Source organism: Nuphar pumila, chromosome 4 (genome assembly GCF_984573655.1).
Source record: "Nuphar pumila chromosome 4, dmNupPumi1.hap1.1, whole genome shotgun sequence".
In the NCBI taxonomy this organism is placed as follows: domain Eukaryota; kingdom Viridiplantae; phylum Streptophyta; class Magnoliopsida; order Nymphaeales; family Nymphaeaceae; genus Nuphar; species Nuphar pumila.
Genome location: NC_143252.1, coordinates 96,600,147 through 96,606,116, shown reverse-complemented (window position 1 = coordinate 96,606,116; position 5,970 = coordinate 96,600,147). Strand labels below are relative to the sequence as shown.

Below are 5,970 nucleotides of genomic sequence, written 5' to 3'. Positions count from 1 at the left end.
AAGCTACTCACTCCCCTATCAGCGCACGCCCAGGGATATCTGCCTCAAATAACAAGAGTGGGCCTGGTGCTTTCTTCCTGCATCGGTGCAGGCGATGTCATCGCAGAGTTAGTTTTTCAGGCAAGGCCCCATTCCCTCAGAAAGCTCGCTCGCCAGCAAACCTGTTAGGTAGATTGACTACGATTGTGAACACATTGATTGATGATTATGATTGTCCCAAGCATCACAAGCATTGAGTAGCAACGCACTTAACAACACGTGATGAAGGCTTAAATTTTTAGTATCCAATGAGCAGATAAAGTCTTCCCCAACTACACAATTTACAAAGAGGCCAATGGTTACATATAATCAATTGAACCCTAGGTAGGCAGCTCCTTAAGGCTAAACACTAGATCGCACCACACTCTCTCTCCCTATCTCCAAGATTCCATTACGTATCCATACCATCTAAAACAACACAATCTCCTTTCTCTTTAATCAATACATCTTAGCTAGATACAGATTGTTTTTAGCCTCTTTCTAGTCGTCCAATTTTCAACTTAGAATAGGGTAATCTATATCACACAATAAGCAAGCCTTGCCACTATCCTATAAAATATCCACGTTGAGAAAACTTTGTTTATAATGCCACTGGGTTGTCCCCACTTCATCCATCATGCACCCATATAACAAGCAATATCCTCTTCAAGTCCTACCATCTTATTCAATAGTTAAATAACATAATTCATTGCATTAGAGCAATTCAAGCTTTGATAATCGCCAAAATCTCATCTTCATCCAAAATTACAGCCAATTACAAGCCTCCTCTCCAGTGTGGAGAAATGTCATACCTTATCTCTCCAAGAAAAAGATGATTTTTAATGTATCCTTAGCATCAAATACGAGTAGCCTTTTGCTCATTTTATTTCAAATATAAAGAACCCATGAAGAGGGTCTTATCAATACAGTATTTCTCTTATTACAGATGTTTGAGATATTCAAAACTGCGTGGACATGCAGAAAAAAATGCTATCTCCACGTATACCAAGACATAACTTTTACCAAAAGTTTATAGTGGTATTCTTGTTCAAATAACTATTAAAGTGAAGCAGGAACAGGAAAAAAAAAATGGCGAGCATAGGAAACCAAAGTGAGGATATGACAAACAAATACATGCAAAAACACCTTTGAGTGAAGCAAACAAGGTATGTGAGAAACATCATAAAAACCAAAGGTGATTATGCCTTAAAGGTGTGGCTAAAAGCCATGAGTGTGATTAGCAGTTAAGATAGTGCAAGATAATGACCAATATCCTATAAAATGGCCTATTTATCATTAGTACAAAACTATTGCAGTTTTCCAAATCACAAGATTTCAAATTATAAACTTAAGACTAAATCAAGTTCAATCTTTGCATTTCAATTTCAATTTATGAAACCATACATTTTTTTCTAAATCGCAGCATTTCCCTGTATGATTTGCTTAAACAAAATAATATCCACTTGTACAGGAAAATCTTACCTAGAGAGAATTAACAGCTTTATCCTCTAAATTCCTCATTTTGACTTCAAGCCTCTACTAATTCAGATAACTGATAAGCATGAAGATATCTGCCGTGGAAGAAGCCTTCCAGATAATGCAGGTTTCCAGTACAAAGGCAGCATCCCAAGGAAACAAGCTTACAAGTCCCAAGTACTTATGCAAGCTTCCACTAACTATAAAACAACCAGGCTCTGAATTTCTAACACAAATGAATTAACTGTTGTTTTTCCTTTTTACCCACTTTGGTTCAAAATACATGCCATATGAAACCATAAAGAAAACCTGACATTTGAATTATCCTCTATTTCATTTTCCTAAAAAAATTATTCCTGGTCCTTGATGGCTTATATGCACTCAACGGCATGTACTTGGCAAAGATATTAGTCTAACAACTGACCCATGCAATTCTTTTTGGATGGATCTGATATGACTTAGGCAGGCTCTTGAATGGAAAGAATTGTCTAGCATAAACAGAACTAACATGAAAGCATTAAATTATAACATATTATGAACAAAAATAGAATCAGAAAGGAACAGTATTCATAGATTTCTGCTTCAAAATTTAGGTATATTTATTATAGAAAATGTTCAAAGGTCATATACTGCCAAAAGCTTAATATTTTATAAATTTAAAAGGCATTGAAATTTTTTCCTGGAAAAACAATATGGCAAATGCTTTTTTTGATAAATCAACTAAACATTAGGCAATTCAGTGAATTTTGACAACAAAACAAGAACATACATTATACATCCTACGCATCTTTGTGATATGTGCTGAGGGCAGCCTTGTTGATCTGCTGTGAGCTACCCATTTTACTTGACATGAAAGAGAGTTAGAATGACAATAATGAGCAAACGCTAAATAGCACATGTCCCTGTACACTAAATCAGCAGTGTGAAACTACCACCAGAGCTGCAATCTTCATCACTCTTGCACAAAACATAACTTTCCATGCATTTGAGACCTTCAGCTAGGAGAAGGCAACAAGTCAGCCAAGACCGGGCTCAGAGTTGATAGATACTCATTTATTAAATGACCAAAGGTTGAGTGATGATGTTCATTTAGCAGAAATGCTAGAGCTCAGGCTTGAGCCTAGGACTGTTATGGCGTGCATATTTTTTATATGTTATATCCAAAACTTTTCCAAGGAATTGTTGTACTCAGTTAAAATGTTTTTCCTATCATATAAGAGGGCCACCAGGCACAATTACTTGAAAAAAGAAAAAGGAAAGAGGATTGGCATACCTGAGCTTAATTGGCTGGAGCTTGAACAGCCAAGTCAGGTTTGAGCTTTAGCTTCCAAATTACAAATATTTGACTAATCAAAACTATACAAAGTGCATTATATAGTTCTAAATTAGCCCTCAACGTACTTACATTGGAATATGCATGCTTTCATATTCAACGACTTGGTTCTCTTTATTGTATAAATTTCCATATCATAGGAGAATGTGTCTTACCATCTATGTACGAAGACATGACCCGCAATGTTTGTGTCAGGACAATTTTGGAACGACATGGATTACAAATACAACATATATTATTGTATATATTATAATAATCTTTAGTGTCATCAAAGAGATCATGATAAATTAAAGTGCAACGATAGACCATCAAAAATCCAAAGCCTCCTTTATATATAACAAGAATCTCCACCACAAGAGACAACGCTGTTAACATTAGCATTTCCTGACAATTATCGTTAACCATGTCTAGAAGGAAAGGAGATGAAAAATACAATAGACACATTCAGTGCATAATCAATCTAAGCAAAGTCATCATATTAAGATGGTAACAACTATTATTACTAAATATTTCCATACTTATTAATATGATGACAAGAAGCGAAGAAATAAGCATTAAAAGTTGAAAGTGCAGGTGCAAGGGTCTTAAAAATCTTGATCTAAAATTGCCAAAAGAAAATGAAGATTAAAATGATAGGACAAAACTAATTTCACTACAAGGGAGCCAGTCTATATGCAGAGCTATAGGAAAAAGTAGTTCTGCAAAATCAACTTATAAGATTAAAGGCGTGAAAGTAAAACATTATCACCAAAGGCAATCCAATACTGTCAGAGACAGATCAGAAGCACCCGAACTCATGCTGCCAATGTCCTGGGCAAAGATGACACAAAGGTCAAGATCAGCATCAAGTACAGCTAATCTTTCTGAATTTGAACTTCGTTTTTACTTTTCTTCTTCTTCTCTTTTTTCTCACTTGTACCATCTTCCTTTTCACGTTCACCAGCACGAGGCATTGCTACTGCAACACCTTCATCTTGCTCCTTGATTTTCTTCTTTTTCTTCTTCTTCTCTTCCTTTGGAGCCATATCCTCAACTGAAGATACAGGCTCTTTCTTTCCTTTTGCACTCCTCTCCTCATCAGAGGGTAAAGACTCACCCTTCTCACTCTTCTCCTTTTTATTCTTCTTTTTCTTCTCACTTTTCTCATCAACGTCTACCTTCTCCGGCACTTGCTCCTTAACTTTCTTCAGTTTATGTTCCTTTTTGGATTCCCCTCCTGTTTCTTCTTCATCACCCAAAACATTAATCTTCTTTGAAGGTGGAACAGGGCTTGAACCCCTATCCTCCATTTTTCGCTTAAGCCCATTCTCTATATCTTTCTCACCATCTTCCTTATGCTTCTTTTGCTTCTTCTTTTCCTCCTTGCTGTCCAATAGCTTCACATCTTGAGGTGCCTTAGCCTCTGGCATGGCCGCCAATCCAGCAACCACAGAATCCCCACCAGTGGGCAGGACTACGTTTCTCAACCACTCAGCAGGGGTTTTCTCGTTCGGCTTCCCGTGTTTGCCCAGCAACCCTTCGGCAATCATCTTCTTTTTGATAGATGCTCGCGGCCCCAAACCCCATTTCCTAGGATAAGTATCCCTATCCATCACCACCCTCTTGATCCTAGCCACCACCCCATGATCGCAAGTCGCCATTACTGCAGTTGTCATCTCCGCTATCCCCAGAGCAATAGCTTCCCCTTTCGTCGTCATCAGAACAACCTCCTCCCCGTTTTCGATATCATTCTCGAACCTCAGCAGCCCCGGAATCATGAGCTTGGCACCGTAGCAGATCGCATTAACCGCAGAATCCTTCACAACCAATCTCTTGTAGCTAGTCAAGAGCACTTCCAGCGGCATCACGATGCGACGAAGATAGGCCTCATCCCTGCAATTGTCGTAGATCCACTGTGCGTCCATGACATCGTGCATCGTCACCATGTTATCCCTCTCGCCCAGGATCCCCGACCTTACCCTCCTGAGCTCCTGCATATGACCGCCAACTCCGAGGATCAGACCCAGATGGACGCAGAGCGTCCTGATGTAAGTCCCGGCTTCACACGACACCCAGAACACAACGAGGTGCTTCTCCGCATCATACTCCAGGAGCTTGCTCTCGTAGATGGTTCGGATTCGAAGCTGCCGCTTAACGGCGGAGATGAGAGGGGGGCGCTGGAACAGGGCGCCGGTGAGGGTCTCGAGGGCCCGGGCGACCTTGGAGACGTCCGGAACGGCGGAATGGAGCCTGGCGACGCAGACGTACTCCTTGCCGGCACCCTGCTGGGACTTGACGAGGCGGGTGGCGCGGTCGATGCAGACGACGAGGCTGCCGGTGACCTTGGGGTCGAGGGTGCCGCTGTGGCCCGTCTTGGCAACCCTGAGGATGCGCTTGATCCACGCCACCACCTCGTGGGAAGAAGGGTTGGCGGGCTTGTCCAGATTGATGATGCCGTAGCGGAGGTACTCGGCGAGGGGTCGCTTGAGAGGGGAGTAGCCGGTGGGCAGGGGAGTGTAGTGCCCGGTGCGGACGTTGAGGCGGTCGTAGTTCTTGAGGAGGAGGGGCCATTTGGAGGTGTCGAGGAGAGGGGTGAAGCCCTGCGGCTTGATCAGATACTCCGCCTCCTGGCTCACGTCCAGAGTGGTCTCGTACTTGATCTTCTCTTCTCCTCCTTCCTCTTCTTCATCTCCCCCACCGTGCATGGATTTCTTCTTCTCCTTCTCCTTTTTCTTCTTCTTTTCTGAGACAGTCGACATGGTGAATTTGCAGCTGCTGCTCTTGTTTGAGAGGAGAGGGAATGAGATATCCCAGTTCCGGTTGGAGAGAGTTGTTTCGGTGCCTGCAGGTTGGAGAGAGTTGTTTCGGTGCCTGCAGGCGTTTTAAATAAAAGGGTTTAGGGTTTTAGCGCAGGGTGGGGGTGTGCAGGGGTCGATTACCGAAGCAGGTTATATGTTACCGCCCCCTCTCCAACAGCCCCCCCCCCTCTCCCCCCTCCCCAACAGGGCATCTCATGCTCCGGGGGGTCCCAAAAAACACAACTTATTTAAGCATTTGCATATGGTATCCTCATGTTTGTCAGCGAGTTTGATATCATTGCAAAGATTTTATCTTCTCTTTCGTTGGTGCCAAAAAAATGAAGATTCTAGAAAAGGAGTGGTTGT

The 5,970-nt window shown here is 41.9% G+C and overlaps 1 pseudogene across 1 annotated transcript; it reads right to left on the bottom strand.

Moving 5' to 3' along the window:
- Positions 1 to 3,522: 3,522 nt before the first annotated feature.
- LOC149840321 (H/ACA ribonucleoprotein complex subunit 4 pseudogene) lies at positions 3,523 to 5,583 on the bottom strand (annotated as a pseudogene). Its single transcript, XR_016431546.1, has one exon. The product of XR_016431546.1 is annotated as an H/ACA ribonucleoprotein complex subunit 4 pseudogene (transcript).
- Between the last annotated feature and the right edge of the window lie 387 nt (positions 5,584 to 5,970).